General features: G+C 36.9%; 1 protein-coding gene and 1 long non-coding RNA gene across 6 annotated transcripts in view; one reads left to right on the forward strand and one right to left on the reverse strand.

The window, feature by feature from the left end:
- ZFHX4 (zinc finger homeobox 4) overlaps positions 1 to 17,784 on the reverse strand; it is a 184,790-nt gene that overhangs the window by 139,446 nt on the left and 27,560 nt on the right. The window lies entirely within an intron of this gene.
- The window catches only part of LOC121038101 (uncharacterized), a 24,701-nt gene continuing 18,901 nt past the window's right edge, over positions 11,985 to 17,784 (forward strand). Inside the window, exon 1 of the long non-coding RNA XR_005794161.1 lies at positions 11,985 to 12,314. This is a non-coding gene — a long non-coding RNA (uncharacterized LOC121038101). The remainder of the gene's footprint in view (positions 12,315 to 17,784) is intronic.

Below are 17,784 nucleotides of genomic sequence, written 5' to 3' on the forward strand. Positions count from 1 at the left end.
GGGAGCTTGTTTTGTTTGGGTCTCTTGTGGAGCACAGGCTATATTGCCAGTGGGACTCAGATACAGTTTGACATTGGTAGTTTACAGTACATCCACATTTTAAAATGTCGCTCTTGTACAGAACTGATTGATTATTTCATGGCAACCTACAAAAAAGACCCTCTTTTATGAAGTACATAGAGATCCGGTTTTTAACTTGCAAGTGGTTAAATACAATAACTTTTCCAGAGTAATGTATTATGGCAATGTAGATTCTGTTGCTCATGAAATTGGGCACCATAGTTATTTGCTTCTTTTTAGTCTTGGTTGTCATTGTAGCTACCAGTGCATCTGTATTAGATGCTATATTTGGGAGAAAAGAAAGAAAAGTATGGGATATTGCTAAAAGAAAATTGTCAAGTTATAGATCATAGAATACACAGTTCTCTTTCATAAACAGGATAAAGAAATATATACACATCTATACCTACATACCCACACACATCCTGCCCCCACATACATGCACACCTCATACCCACACACATTTATCTCCATGTGTATGGAGAGAAACAGAAAGAGAAAATATACGCTATTATGAAGTAAAACTCCAAAAACAAACCTCAGAACCTGCCTTCCTTGAATAGCAAGAAAATAAAAAATTGCAGAATCATTATAGTAGGCTACAAATGAGCATCCAACCCAGCGGGTCTGTGAAAGTTGGCTCTCCTAAGACCTGTAAGATTCCTGTTCAGAAAAGAGACTATATATCTGCTGCCTGGGGGATATCTTCATGTACAAGGAAGAGTGGATTTCTGCAACTATGATGAAGCAAAGCATGATGCCAAAAATCTACCAAAAAAGATATTCCTACAAAATTCAATACAGGGGCCTTAGATTTTTTTTTACTTGACTTTTGGACTCAGAAATGGTTTCTTGGCCCGACGGTTCATGAAGTGCCAGACCTTCAACAAAAGAACAGCTGTTTTGTACAGAAAGGTTTTCTTTAGAAAGGTTTGCCATTTTTCCTACTGAAATGGGATTTTTTTTTTTTTAAATATCAAAACATGTTGTCAGACTCTTGTCCTGAGAGGCAAGACAATATTCAAGACAGAGGGCAATGCCTTCCATGATTTCCCTGGACAGAATATGCAACATGGGCAGACCCCGCAAAATACTAGAGTTTTGTGAAAGGAGGGGATTCAAAGAGGGCATTAAAAGACATAGTTTCTCGGGGACCCTCTTGCACTGTTGGTGGGAATGCAAACTGGTGCAGCCACTCTGGAAAACAGTGTGGAGGTTCCTCAAAAAATTAAAAATAGATCTAACCTATGACCCAGCAATAGCACTGCTAGGAATTTATCCAAGGGATACAGGAGTACTGATGCATAGGGGCACTTGTACCCCAATGTTTATAGCAGCACTCTCAACAATAGCCAAATTATGGAAAGAGCCTAAATGTCCATCAACTGATGAATGGATAAAGAAATTGTGGTTTATATACACAATGGAGTACTATGTGGCAATGAGAAAGAATGAAATATGGCCCTTTGTAGCAATGTGGATGGAACTGGAGAGTGTGATGCTAAGTGAAATAAGCCATACAGAGAAAGACAGATACCATATGGTTTCACTCTTATGTGGATCCTGAGAAACTTAACAGAAACCCATGGGGGAGGGGAAGGAAAAAAAAGAAAAAAAAGAAGTTAGAGTGGGAGAGAAAGCCAAAGCATAAGAGACTCTTAAAAACCGAGAACAAACTGAGGGTTGATGGGGGGTGGGAGGGAGGGGAGGGGAGGGTAGGTGATGGGCATTGAAGAGGGCAACTTTTGGGATGAGCACTGGGTGTTGTATGGAAACTAAGTTGACAATAAATTTCATATAATAAAAAAATTAAAAAAAGACATAGTTTATCTTCCGAACATGGGAGGAACAAATGTGAACAGAGCCAAGCTTAGTACAACCACCACATTCACTATTTTCTCATGAGTCTGTAGATCTACAATGACCTTCAAAATCTTCTAGTCCAGCGATCCCCAAATCAGGCTAATTATCAGGATCATCTCTTTAAATGAGGAGATTCCTAGATGCACCGCACCCCCCGCCCCCACTCCCCAGAGGTCGTGGCCTTGGAACTGGGATGTTTTCAAAGTTCCAACAGGAAGCCTAATGATCAGCTTCATCTCATACAACTTTCCATATCATATTCTGCACAAATATGTCAATTGGAAATGCAGCCATTTCTAGAATGCTTTTTCACATGCACATTTCATGACTCCAAAAAGTTTTAAAGTGCTTTTACTCTGATAAAATCTCAGTGGTAAGTGCTTTTTTCTGAATGACAGCCAGTATCTAGTGATGTTAATTCAGTTCAGCACCCCCCCCACTACTCTTTTAAATACCTCAATACAGTGTCTCATTCAAATTCTCCACTTTCTTCTAAGATTAGAAGAATGTGATTTATACAAATATTTACGTACTAATAACACAAATAACTATTCCAGGTTATTTTTAAAAACTGTTATTATTTGTTTACAATAGCAATTAACTATTGCTTTGCCTAATATGCGATTATGTGTTTAATGTTTGTCTCCTCTACTAAACTGTTACTGTAGTGTCTTTCTTATTTGATGCTATATCCTTATTCCCTTGCATAGGGCCTGACAGAGTGGGCTCTCAGTAAATAAGTCAATGAAATGATTAGCATCAAATAAGTAAAAGAAAAAAACACGAGGGATTAAGGAAGGAATATAGTTTAGTTGTTTATATATGATTATTACCCTGCTTCCTGTTTACAAGAAAAATACATAAACATATATTTGTGGATTAAACAAAACAGTAGAACACTGGCAACCTGATATATGTATAAGTACATCAGCAATTTAAGGTAAGATCCTTGTGAAAGTTAAGAATAAATTCAGCTCTGAGAACCGCAGAAGTGATTGTATTTAGACCAGATCTCAAAAACTGTTAATGCTAACTTTCTAATCATAATGGTAACTCAGAACCCATTTTATAGATGAAAAAAATGTGGTACCAGACTAAAGGCAAAACTAAAATGAATGCCAGACACAGAAGCTTTAAACAGTCATTTTTCCAGTTCTGAGTTCCACTTACTACTTCTCATTTGCAAACTCACACTCGGCGGACTTGAAAACTGGTATTTAAAGGTGTAATACATAGCTCTTTCCCTGTGGGCAAAATTCTAAGAAAGAATGAATATCGAAGTTAAAGCACATAAAGTAATGCACAAATAGTGGTCTTCTATGAGCTATATTTACCCATTTTCAAGTAGATGAGTGTAGCTACATTGCTCTTCAAAGCAAACTTCAACTGAAGGCCAATCGGAGAGATAAAAGTTACGAATGGCTTTTCAAGAATGACACGTCCTAGATATAATAGTGTAACCAAGAGCACTTATACAAATTAAAAAGGGAAAGTGTCTGACCAATAATAAGAAAAGCAGAAGTTATCTCCGAGTACAAAAAAGCAATGCCAGTAGAGTAGATATGCTGACAAGACATGAGTAATATTTTCCACATATAAGAAAAGCTTTCATCTCAGAAGACTTTTTTTCAAAGCTATTTTTGTACCTTAATTAAGATCTACAGAACTCAGTGGAGTGTTTTTTTCTCCATTTACTAATATATTAACTAAGGCACAGAAATGCTTGCCAAAAACCACATAAAGAGTCAGAAAGTTAGTTGGACACTTTATGACAGAAAATGCCTCTCCTTTCTTTTTAAAACTTTTCTTGAGTTACAGAGAGATGCATGGATAGCTGTAGACATGGATGAGGGGAAAGACAGATGTGTATTTCTTTCAGTGTATTTCTCTGAGACACCACCCCACACCTTCCCACCACTCTGCACCCCCAATATATTAATAACGGAAGGGTATTAGAGAGTGATACCTACTTTGTGAGTGTTTATTAAGCTCGTTGGTATTCATAGACCTAAGTGCTGACATAGGCAGTCAATCTTTCAGATTCACTATGTTTTAGACTCAAGAAAGCAGCTCCAGGAAATCTTTTAGCATGAGATAACATGGGAGTTTATCATGTTTTCTTGCATAATTCCCCCTTAATTTGTCATTGTAAAAGAGAAAGAAGAAATGCTATGTTCTAACAGTAGGAATAGTGGTAGCCCAGCCCCTAACCTCACTGTACCCATATCGATAGGTTTTGCTAAGATCAGTAGGTCTTTGGAAATGGAAAACCTCAAAGAACATTAATAATTGTTTGGATAAAATAGTATGATGCCTGAAATAGCTATAGATAAAATATTAAGACTATTTTGCCAGTAACTAATTAGATCAGATATTAAAAACAAGTATATTTATGTTTTTATACCTACAAAAAGAAAAAAACGCCTTCTAATTAGCAAAAAGAAAAAGAGAAGCACAAAGTAATATTTCAGTTTATCCATATCTCTACTATTATGAAAACATAAAAATCATGCTCACAAACATCACATAGGTGGGGAGGGAGAGGCAAGAGAGAGAAAAGACTTAAATTCTACTGACACTGTACATTATTTTCCAACAATGGGACAACATCTTTACTGGTGTGGAAGCAAACAACCACTCTTTATCAAAGCTCTGCAATGCAGGAATCTAACTGTTTCCCCAATACCACAGGAAATCTAAATATTAACTTCCTAGATGACACAAAGGAGTAAATATTGCTAAAACGTGTTATATAGAGTACTAAAAATGTCTCTGCAAACTTCTGGAATTCAGAAAGGCTGTTACCAGAGCAAAATCATAAGGGAAAATGAAGCACAGATACAAAGCATTATATGTTTTCTTCTAAAGACTGGGGAGCTCCTTGAGGACAGGAATTGAATCATATACCTTTGTGTCTGTCTTACTCACCCACCATTAGGGTCCAGCACAGCGTGAGTGTGTGTGTGTGTGTGTGTGTGTGTGTGTGTGTGTGTGTGTGTGTTTAATGTTCATTTATTTTAGTGAGAGAGAAAGAGAGAGAGAGAGAGAGAGAGAGAGAGAGAGAGAGAGAGAGACAGAGTATGAGCAGGGTAGAGGCAGAGAGAGAGGGAGACACAGAATCTGAAGCAGGCTCCAGGCTCCGAGCTGTCTGGACAGAGCCCAACGTGGGGCTTGAATTCATGAACCTTGAGACGGTGACCTGAGCCCAAGTCAGAGGCTTAACTGACTGAGCCACCGAGGCGCCCCTCAGCACAGTGTGTTTTTAACAAATGAGAACAAACAAGCTTTTGTGCATTACTAGAACATCAGTCTAACAAAATGTCTTTCAGTAAATTTACGTTACTATAAAGTAGACCAATTTTTCATTCCTACAAACATGGAGAGCTCAGTTCTAGATATTTTTCAGAGAACATTGTATGAACCAAATAGTTTACATTCTGACATAAAAAAGAACTATATACTGTTATCAGTGATTTTTCTAATTTGCTCTCCATCACTACACTTCTCAAAGTCTCTCCATCTCTATCTATCTCACAATTACCTCTTTTTCTCTCTCAGGGGATTCATATTCTTTTTGAAGATCAATAATTATGGTTACACTCTTATTTCCATCCCTTCTGCCCCCAACAAGGCCTTCCTTTCCAGGTATCCTTCTCCATGTAAGATCTTCCCTATGACACGGTGTCCTGTTTAAGACCATGGGTGCTGGAGCCAGGCAATCTTGGTTCAAATCCTCAGACTCCATTGTCACTCTCACCAGCTACATCGCGTTAGATTAATTAAGCTTTCATTGCTTTAGTTCCTCATCTTCAAAATCGGCATAATAATAGTGCCTACCTAATAGGGTTGCTGTTTGATTTAATGAGTTATTCTTTTTTAACTTAGAAGACTTTCTGCCACCTAATAAGTGCTCAGTAAATGTTAGGGTTAATTTTCGCACTGAATTTGTTGGCCAAAGCAGGAGATGAATAAGTTTGGGTGATTGGAAAAAAACAAAAACAAAAACAAAAACATCGTAATATTCTTTAAAGGATAAAGAAGGTGCTGACCAGATACAAAATAAGAACTGACTGGCAGTGGGGTGCCTGGGTGGCTCAGTTGGTTAAGCATCTGACTTCGGCTCAGGTCTTGATCTCAGGGTTCATGAGTTCAAGCCCCACATGGGGCTCTTTATTGTCAGCACAGAGCTGGCTTCAGATCCCATCTCCCTGTCTCTCTGTCCCTCCCCTGCTCCATCTCTCTCAAAAATAAATAAACATTAAAAAAAAAAAAGTACTGACTGGCAGTAAAGACAGCCTAGTAAACCAACAATGCCACATTCAAGTATACATTCAAAAGAAATGAGAACACATGTCCACATAAATACTTGTACACAAATGTTCACAGCATCATTATTCATTATTCATAATAACCAAAAAGTGGAAACAACTCAAATGCCCATCAGTTGATGAGAGGATAAATAAAACACAGTTTATCCATACAATGGAAATCCCATAGTAGAAAGGTATGAATATAGATCCATACATACTACGAGACGGGTGAATTTTGAAAATATTATGTTACGTGAAAGAAATAAGTCATAAAGTGTCACATATAGCATGATTCCCTTTACATGAAATATCCAGATTAGGCAAATCTATATAGACCGAAAGCAATTAATGGTTGCTTAGTGCCAGGAAAGGGGGTTCGGGATTAGTGGGAGTGGACTAAATGGGACAGGATTTCTTTCTGGAGTGTTGAAAATGTTCTAAAATTGATGATGGTGATGGGTGCATACTTCTTTGAATATCCTAGAAAAATATTTCATTGTGAGACCCCTGGCTGGCTCAGCTAGTGGAGCATGAGACTCTTGATCTTGGGATTGAGTCCAAGCCCCACGTAGTGCATAGAGATTATTTTAAAAAATAAAAAATTTCATTGTATAATTTAAATGGTTTAAGAGCATGGAATATGAATTATATACCAATTACATTCAATAAATATAAATTATATACCAATTTTGTATCAATATATATGCAATTTTTTTTTAAAAAAGGCAAAGCAAAAGACAGTGGTCTCAACATTCATTGCATTGTTCACATGGTAGATTTTGTAGCATATAACTTTAGTTCCTTCCATTTCTAATTTAGAACTGATTTCTTGAAACTTTTAGTCACATTTTCCTATATCATTTCATGCTTAATAAGATTGTTGTCTTATTCCATCAATTTCCCACAGTTGATCAGCTTAAGATATTTGAAGATACTTGTTCTGGTTACCCAATTCCCTGAATTTCAAGGATCATTCTGAGTCTAAATGTCTTATGGTATCTATTGTGACTTTAAGATAAACACAAGAATAGAGCACTGATTAGGTAGGCATTAATTTGAAAATATCTTTGCTTTTAAAGACACTTTTTTTAAAACACTTAGCACTCAAAGCTTTGTGAAAATGTATCTACTCCAATGGGGGACGAGGGCCTTTTGTAAGGGGGGAAAAGGCTTAATGTGCTCCCACAATTAGTGAGGCCATTTACTTTTTGGAGAACCTATTACTTTTACCAAATCATATCCTGATCCCTGAACCTTTGATTAGCCATGTGTACATACAGAACTGATTTCAGTGCTTGCTGATGAGTCTTGCACAACAGCATCAAAGTTTATTATCTCTAGAGACTGAGAACACTTGCAATGTGCAGGAAGAGATTTTTGCCATTTACTAAAAAACAGAATAAGTGACTATTAATGATTAACTTATGATCATCAATTTTGTAAAAGTAAGTCTTCATATACTGTATTCTTCTCCTCTCTCTCTTACACACACACACACACACACACACACACACACACACACAGACACACACACACACACACACACACACACACACATCCATAAATGCATGCATGCCGTTTTTTCCAGGGTTTGAGCAAAATAAGTATAAGTAGGTGTCCTTGGATATGTACTGAAAACATTATTGAAGTACTGACATCTTGACTTTTCAATAATTCAACATATGAGAACTGAATACATGTACATTTTTCTACACCCATTGATAAAGAATTAAATTGTTCACTATTTGGAAAAGTGCTATATGTACCAATTTCACTGCAGCCACAGTTCTATAAGAAGGAATAGAATGATCTCATATATGCTACAAAAACTTGTAAGTAAATATTATATCTGAAGGTCTATCTGGAAATGTACATTTAAATTGACAAAATTAAGCAATTAGGAAGACATTTTTGCACTGATGACTTAAAGACAGTCATTCTATCCTCTGTGTTAGGAATCAGCACTCCAAAAACTAAATAATTTTTCATAAAGCCCATCTTATTTTTTCTAATATTTAAGGAATTATGAGAGCCAAAGACTGCTTTTCTCTGAAAAAAAAAGTTATTTATGAGTTCCCCTTAGGTCTATTTTTTAAGGAACTTAGTTATGACTTTGATTGTTTGGTTATTCTTCTCAGGGAATACTCATCATGGAAAAACTTGGTACAATTGTTCCATCCAAATGTGCTTTTTTAATGACTTAATTGTAATAAACAAGAAGTGATAATAACCCAGAACTTACTTTCAGCCAAATTATGTCTCAAAGGACACTGAGGGGCTTCTCTTTAAAAAGTTGTGATAATTGGGGTGCCTGGGTGGCTCAGCTGATTAAGTGTCTGATGCTTGATTCTGGCTCAGGTCATGATCTCACAGTTCATGAGACTGAGCCCCACATCAAGCTCTGTGCTGACAGTGCAGAGCCTGCTTGGGATTCTCTCTCTCCCGCTCTCTCTCCCCTTCTCCCACAATAATATCATATAGTAAGTAGGAGACAGTTATCTCCCTTCTAAAACACTGTATAATATAAATTCACCAAACAAATCAAATCCTAAAAGGTATATCCTGATGTTGCATCATTCATATTTTAGCATGCTGATCTTATTTTTAAAAACAATTTTATTTATTTGGTGTGAAAATTAAGAATCATCCTCCCCCTCCCCCATGTATGATGTCACTTCCTTAGTTACTCAGTGGTAAATGCTAATATATATTGCATTTAAAGGAGATGCCTTGTAAACTGACTCTCTCTCAGAGGTGATGGCAATCAGACTTGCTACCTGATTTCTTACAATTGAACAGGGAATGATTTTAGGCCCTAAGGATATATGCTAGTGTTATTTTTAGACTTGCCAAATGCATAGTTAGAAATATTTAAAGCCTTTGAAAGGTACTACACATTGTAATTATCAGACTGTCCGTTCATGCTGTACGCAGACCAGTTATAGGTATTGGGAGCTTCTGTATTGCTAACAATTCTGTCATTTCAAAAGTAAGACTATTCTTTTCAATAAAAGAACATTTCATTAGCGAATGTGGTCAACTCCAGCAATGTCGACTACCGACACTTTTTTGTAGGAAGAGGTAGCCAGATTTAGGAAGGCAGATTTCCCCTAGTACCTCTAAGTTAAGCCAGTGCAAATAGTTCTAACAAGATTTGGGGCTTTGCATTGGAATCATTAACAAAATTTCAAGGAGAGAGAGGAAGGAAGTGCATTAGAAACATATGGTGGAGAGAAAATTTCTGGAATCCTGTCACTAAAATGGATCAAAGTAAGAAGTGAAAGATAAAAGTAAAAAAAAAATAATTCAACACAAGATTATATTTTAAGATTCTAATAAGGAGCAAATGAACAGCACTTCCTCCAGCAGTTATAAGGATGTCAGGAAAAGGTAATTGAGTTCTGGGCAGAGGGTAGACGGTGCTTTAGTTGTTCCTGTTTAGGAAGTTAAATGCTTAGGGAGACACATTCCCTCTTTCAGGTCAGAGGGGTACCATTTAGTACATTACTGCTGAAGTACCCTGGTGACCTGAATGAGTTCATGCAGCTTCCAAAGGTGCTTAAGCACTGAGAGCTCAGGCACTAGAAGTGATAAATATTCTATTAGTTCTTTCTATTTGATATACCAACACCCAAAAATGCCAGTAAAAGGAAGTTTGTTTTTTTTTTAATGTGAAAGAATCCATTGTGACAGGAGATATTCAGGTAACAATTGTGACCAGTGGTTTCCCCTTCCAGCTTATAGATGACCCAACAGGTGTTAAGTCCATCGCTCTAGTTGGCCGCATCCATACTGGCCAGCTCTTACATTACGTTGCATCTGCTATATCTTTAAGGGAATCTGCTAACTTGAAAGAATAAAAGTGTGCTCCAAAATGATTAAGCCCTAGACAAAATTGGCAAGTTTGCCTCTGGCACTTAGACCTTCCGTTTCCTCTCCCATTTTCTGCTCCTCCTAACCTCAAGTGCAACAGAAAGTTTTCTTATTAGCAAAGCCTCATAACGTGGGCTGGAACTCCAGCACAGGTTCTTACCATCGGGGAAGACTTGAGCAGGGCATTTTGTTCTGAATAACAGGTTCCCATATGTCAAAATGGGAATAGTAACATGTAACTGTTAGGAAGAGTAAATGAGAAAATGCACATAAAAAGTCTAACTTACTATGACTATTGTCAACTTATGTCCTCTTTTTAAATGGATAAATGGATAAGTCAATTATCAATTTGGTTTTACTGTTGACAGAATATCTGGCATCCAAAGAAGGGATATCTTTGGTAAGATTTCTTCCCAATATCTCATAAATCACATACAGATAGTCATTTGCCAACTCCATTTATAAACAAGGCTCTTCTTGGCACAGGACACATCATCATGGACTCAAAAAAATCAATATTTTAAAACCTTAAAAGCTTCCCTCCCAAATTTGAGTTAAGTGATACAGTTGAACCTACCAATAGCTCATTTCTTTCCACCTTCAGCTCTGCATTTCACTAATTTTATCAGCAGATAACCAGAGACAAAGAATTCTTCAACCTTAACCTTCCTGTACATTGCTTTTTAAAAATTGCCTAATGGGAAAATATAACCTTGACATTTATCCCGTAAGCAACAAGAAAAGAGAGATGCATATTCTATGACATTTCCAGTGAAAGAAAGGCTTTGGGAAGATCTGAATCAATGAAGTATTAAGAGTATGGTCTCAAGATACTTTTATATTTATGTGTGCATTCTCAATATAATATATGTAAGTAATGTATTCAAGGCTACAAAAGTACTTCTCCTTAAAGATAAGAGAACTAGAATATTAATATAAGATTATGAAACTGAGTGGAATAAAATGTTGCCACACACAATTGCTATTATCTATGATCATAACAAGCTGGTCTTTGTAATAATTCATCTTTAAGCAGAACTCTGACAGTATTATAAACTGGACTTACAAAGTTCTTCAAGAATCAAACTAAATCATCACCCTGATCCTATAAGAAGGTTGACTGAAGTTGTAATCTGACATTTTGCATCCTTTAAGTGGTTTTCTTTTTCATTTTTCCAGGTAATGCATCCAGCATCCTTATGCATGAAGAACATAAATGTCTCAACTAACAGAAAAGCTCTATACTGCCCTAAAATTCCCACTATAACCCTTGCCTGAAACTGATCAATAAAGTCTTCCAATGTAAGAGAGCAATAAGAGGAAGTCAAGATAATCAAGTGACATTGCTCTACAACGACTGATGACCTAAGTTAAGAGAGCAGTCACACTCAGTCCTTTGACCAACCATTGTTGAAAAATTCCTGGAAGCTTTCGATGGCTAGTGTATGGGGTTCAGCCTTTAATTTTATTAATATCCCTGCCACACTGGAGAACAGATTGAGTTCAGAAGCATCACCTCAGAGCAGATGGCTTACATCCTACCACGTTAATGGGTCTCCATAAACAAGAGACATTTTAAAAGCTGGCACATAGTAGGTGCTCAATCAATGTTTCTGTATTTATTAGAAGAAAAACTGGGGCTATCATTCAGGATATCCTGAGACATCCTGCAAAGAGAACTTTAGCCCTTGTGTCTGTACCAAGCACTGTACTGCTCTGAGGTTATGGGATCTGTGATGATGTTTCCTCAAGGGCTATAGGGGGCTGTTCCTCCATCGCTGTTCCTCTTTCGAATAAATCATATCATCGTAAGCTCTCCTGAAATACACTGATAATTTGGGAAAAGTGCCTTTTAAGGCTTGAATTATCTGAATAATGAACAAATCTCCACGTCTAATTGAACTCAGCCTGAGCATAGGCTCAGACTCAAAGCAAACTCGGTAAAGCATTTCCAGTAGAACTCAGGCAGGCCAGATGTTCTGGAAGCAGAACCACGGTCATTATGCACATGCCAGCTCCTCCTCACTCCACCCCGGGCCAAGACCCTTTCAGCAGCGCGAGGCCTGCTTAACATATGACTCTGGCTGCATTACTGCGTGGCATCCCAGCACCCATTCGAACATTTCAGCAATTTTAAACAAGCTCCATTGACAGGGACTATTAAACGGAAGCCAAAGAAGCACGCCGGGAGAGCACATTAATTATGAGGTAACACCTTCGTCTGCATTACCTACATGACCTCAGGGTGGGTGACACATAAGCGATTTACTACTTTTGGTTAAACCATACCTACACTTTACATGAGACAGAATGGACACAAGTTACGCAAAAGCTGTAACATAAATCATGAAGTATGAGTTGACATGGTCCTGAAACGAAGTGAATGGTAGCCTCAAGTTTTTTACTGTGTTTCTGAGACGAGAAGCACTACGATGTGTGCGTGTGGGCGGGGGGGGGGGGGGTGCGGTGTTCAGAAGGAGATGAGTGAGGAAAAGTCCTAGGGTCGGGCACAGCCCTACCTAAGCCCCATCCCGGACAAGGTCACTACACCCCCTCACATGCTCGAAATTCATCCAGATTAAGCAGTTCTTTTAAGACAAAATGCACCCTGGGAAAGACTAGAAGGTCATTTACACCTTTGGATGCGCTATTCTGCTTTTACGAAAAGGCTCCTTTTCCCCTTAATTAAGGGAATGCTAGTTTTCTTTGGGGAATTAGATGGGTAATCTTGCAACCTGGAGCATTTCCATGAAGAGAAGATCTAGGTGGGATAAAACAGGAAGGGTTTCAAAGAAACAGAGAGGAGCATTAAGAGCGAGTGCCTGATGTGTAGGGAGATGGTAGCACTGGTTAAGGAAAGACACGTCAAAAATAAAGTAGGAGGGTTCCTTTGCGCCCTCGGCCGCCTTGAAGTTTTGTCTGGGTTTGTTAACAATTTCAGACACTAAAAATCATTTCATCTGTTCTGACATGGATGTAGTAGGTTGCTGATGCCTGGTCTACAGTAATCCTTTTAGGGGTGGATGTGCACTCACATCCATATTTTACACTCGGATAGATAGATTTGGGGTCATTCTTTTTTCTAGGGGAATACAAAGAGGGGGCTCGGCTCACAGTGTAACATATTACTTGCCATATGAAAGCAGGGAGCAAGTCCATATTTGCTCTGGAGTAGTCATGTTATAACACATGGCTGTGCTTCAGCAAATGTCAGGCTTAAAAACAGAAGTAGACACAGCAGATAGGGCTGGCCAATTACATCGCGATCTGAAAACACCAGTGATTTATTAGTTGCTATTAGCTAACCAGCTCCTCTCCATTTGATCTGCGTATTTATTAGTTATAAGTATTATGCAAGCATGTCTTTTTATATGAGAATACAATAGAATAATTTGAGTTGTGATTACTTTTTTAAAGAGAAATCCTACAACTGGAATTAAATTTCACACTGCATTTCAACCTCAAAAGAAACATAAATCTGAAACTAATACAAAAAGTGTAAAAATTTCCATATTCAGGTTAATGTTTAGCAGCAGAAAAGAATAACTTTTGTTTATCTCTGAAAACAGCTTTCTTCATCTAAACAAATGACTAGAATAAGATTAAGAGAAACCTGTTTGGGTTTCGTAGATACACACACATATTCCAATTTCCTTCTGCACAATGACTTTTATGCAAATGTGCACCACACAATCTCCTGACCTCCTTTACCATCACACCGGGACAATGACAGTTCAATAATTGAAACGGTACATATCTGGTATATTTGATTTTAAATTGCAAAGTTGGATTCAGGCCTATTGAAATGAAAATGCTTGTGATTCTTTGTTAATTCCAAACTGATCGGGTTATTATTTCCTACTAGTAAAAAAAAAAAAAAAAAAAAAAAGAGGCAAAATGGTAGGTGAAGCTAATTATTCCATTTTTTATTTCCTTGCCACATACTTTTCCCAACGTGGCTCCTTGCATTCTCTTCTGTGACCCTCCCCCACACCTTGATTTTAGTTCTTAACCCGGATGCTTTCATCCATAACATGGCTAATGAGAAAACTCCAAAAATGTTCCTTGGGGGAATGTTACACTAAAAGTTACCTAGGACTAAATCCCACGTGTGTTCCTTTGCTCACCATGGAGACAAGAGATTCATTCACTGCTCTCAGCCAATTTGAAATCCAAATATGAAAACAGCATTTTGGAATTCAGACAGACTATTCTGCTTCACTACTAGCAGATGTAGGAAGAAAAAAGGCTGGTATAATTAAGCTTTTGACTTTGAACCAGCAAAGCTGTGAACACCTCACTTAAAAATACATATTATATTATAAGAGCAGCTGAATTACAGGTGTGGCAAGAGGATTTTCAAGCCCTGCATAGGATGGGGGCAGACCAATCAGCTGCCTGGAAAAGTCTTGTCCGTTCTGAGCCCAAGGTAAACTAACTGTAAAACTGAAATATGGCCAAAGTCATATTTGTTCTTCTTCCATTTGAACGGGTAGTGCTAAGTGGCTTTCATTATATCTTTTTACTCTACTCTTTAGGAAAAGTTTGGGATCATTTAAGGGGTAGACCAATTGCAATGCATTTTTTAAAAAGGAGGGTTGGAAGTAAAGGTTTTTGTTTTTGTTTTTAATACATAGCTCAGTGGATTCATGTATTCATCCTACAAATATTATTGAGGACATATTATGTGATTATCAATTGACAGAAATCTGTAGAGGATGCAAAGGTGTGGGATTAGAAGAATATAATCAAACGCAATAAAGTGGTTGGCTAAGAAACACTGCTTTTGCATTATATCTCAATCTAGATGTAGATGAAAATACACACACAGGCACACTTTACCTTACAACCCTGATTGTGGCTATCTCTCACTTAGCATTTACTAACCTCACTTTAAAAGTACTTTTATACATTGAAAGAGAAGATTAAGGGCAATATGTAGTTTCATTTTATTGTTTTAATTTCCTAGACCAAGTTTGCTTCATCGTTAAAATTTCTGGAGGAAAAAAATCAAAATTTAATAGTGCTTAACTTAGCGCTTCAGAGAATTCTGCTTGAAGAAAAGAGTAAGGGTTCCTTAACAATAACAAAATTCCTTTTTAAAAAAAATTCTAAGGAAAATAATACTGCCAAAAAATGAATACAGCTTTGTTTGTTTTTGCAGTCATCGTTAGCAATAGACATAAAGGTATTCTTTTTTTGAGTCCAGATGGAAAGATCATCAACACATTCTGCCTCTGGGTTCCTTGCCAAAATACCATAACCCGCAAGCCTTCTACCTTAAACATAAAAGGAAAGGTGTTGTTCTGGTCAAATAAAGAAATAATTTTTACTAGCATACGTCTAATGTTAAAGCTGCCTAAATCCTGCCAAATACATTAAAACAACATCTGTAAAACAGATTTTCATTAAATTGATCAGTTTAAAGTTAAGCAGCTAGGCAGATGATGCTTTCAAGCTCACCCTCAACCTTTAACCTTTAACCTCCTTAAACTGAAATAAGGACACACACTTCTTTTAGTAATACTGCTCCAGGTTGACAATGCAGGAGGTAAAGTGGTCTATTCAAATCGAACTGACACATAACCGCATTTAGAGTGTTATGAATCAATATGTTGTCAATAACGAGAAAAGCTGTTTTCTCACAGCTCTGTATTTGTCTTATAACTGCTACTTGTCACTTTCCCTTAAAGTCTGAATAATTCACGATGCAAAATGATGTAAATTAAACTCCTAATGAAAATGAATTTTATATAGGAGATTATTGTCTAGTCATTAACTCAGAAACTATTTTAACTCTAATTTTAATATTTTAGCCTATTACAGACCATCATTTTTTTTTTCCCAGGCCCAGGCCAATTTGTTAGGTTCTCATTTAAAAGCAATTAATGTTACTTATGAAGCAATTTCATTTTGCCGACACAAGCCGACCAAGCTTGCTAATATTCTCATCACTACACTTGAAAATCCTCTATATCTGACTCATACAGTTTCTATAAATCAGTTTAGAGAAGGCAACCTCAACACATTCCTATTCTGGAGTACTTATCTAGTTACTACTAGGGATAATGAATGCTCCTTGAAGGATAATGCAAAATAATATAGTTGGATTGTCCAACACCAAGTTTCAACAACTCAAATATTTATCTCCTCAATCTTCTCTTAATTCAAGGTAACTTTGTTCCAAGTGTGTTTTTGTTTGTTGGCTTACCATTTTTAGACACTACACTACAAAGACACTTGAGTATTTAAGAGATAAATAAAGAACAGTGGGGGGAAAAGTAAATTTTTATATGATTTTACAACATTTTTAAGGGAAGAGTACATACATCCTTTGGTTCTAGGATCTAAAGCTCTCTCTGCTTTAAAGCCCTCTTTATAAACAAGCTTTTATCTCATTTGGTTGTTATACATTCGAAGGCAATATCCAACTCTCCCTGAAAAGGAACTTCAAGAGTAACTCTGACACTTAGCAAATTGCTCTGCAGATAGTGAGGGTGATCAACTCATACTCACGGAGTGAATAGATAAACTTAATACACACATATACACGCACGTTTAAATAACCATCAAACAATTAGATTAAACAACCTTTCCTGAGAAAATAAACAGTAACACTCTACCTCTCTTTAGCTCCCCACATGAGATTAATAAAATAGAAAAATCTGTACGTTTATATCTTCTATTCACAACATGTTAATTTAAAGTGTTAGAGGAGCGGTGTGAATATAAACACAGTTCATGAATATTCTATATAGCTCTCAGGGTCGAGAGATCTATTATTTATACAAACTTAATGTTTGCTTTTTTCTCCTAGGTATTCTAAAAGTTTTAATAGGTCAGGTATCAACAGAAAAAAAGGTGACAATGGAAGAGCAAAACGTATGGATTATAATACAATGAATCCTTTGTATCATATTCTCAATGCCATGAACTTAGAAGCTTGTATCTTACATTAGGGTTTGCACTCCCCTCAAACTCTGTAACGCAAATCTAACGCTTTCCTTGTTGATCCACAGAGCGCTGATATCACAGGGACAATGTTACAAACTCTCACTCTACATCTTTAGGCTTTTACGCTCAGTACACCAATCTAGAATTTGGACCTCAAGAAACGACCCAAACGAATAGTGCCAGTCCAAACCAAATAAACAATTCCTGCACCTGCTCTACAGAGCCACAACCTGCCCTTTTTGCTGTGTGTTTATAGTTTGAAATAGTATTAGAAAAGCCATAGGTATTATAATCGCTGGTTGACTCCTGATAGTATAGTTATCACTGATTTCTAGTATAAATCAATAGATAACACTTGCAAAATGGATTTTGTAATCATATTTAGAGCTGGTTACAATGACTAATGGCTTGCAATATTTTCTGAATTTTAATATCCTCTAGACAAAAGAAGTTTTTAATAAGTTACCAAGTTATTCATCATAGAAATGAATCTGTTACGTTTGTACAAGAACCAAGACGATCAAGCCAATCCAGTAAACAGACTCACAAAATAAATTAACCAGTAATTAGAATTTAGAAAAAGCAGAGACAAGTTGTGTAATAAAAGGGGTTCACCAGTTGCACATATTCATTACATCTGCATAGTTTTTTTTTCCAGCAAAGATAAAAGTATATTTGCCATTTAATGAACATTTTTATTTGTGCCCCACCCATTGGGAATAAA

This window comes from Herpailurus yagouaroundi, unplaced genomic scaffold (genome assembly GCF_014898765.1).
Source record: "Herpailurus yagouaroundi ecotype Mexico unplaced genomic scaffold, PumYag 165, whole genome shotgun sequence".
Taxonomy (NCBI): Eukaryota; Metazoa; Chordata; class Mammalia; order Carnivora; family Felidae; genus Herpailurus; species Herpailurus yagouaroundi.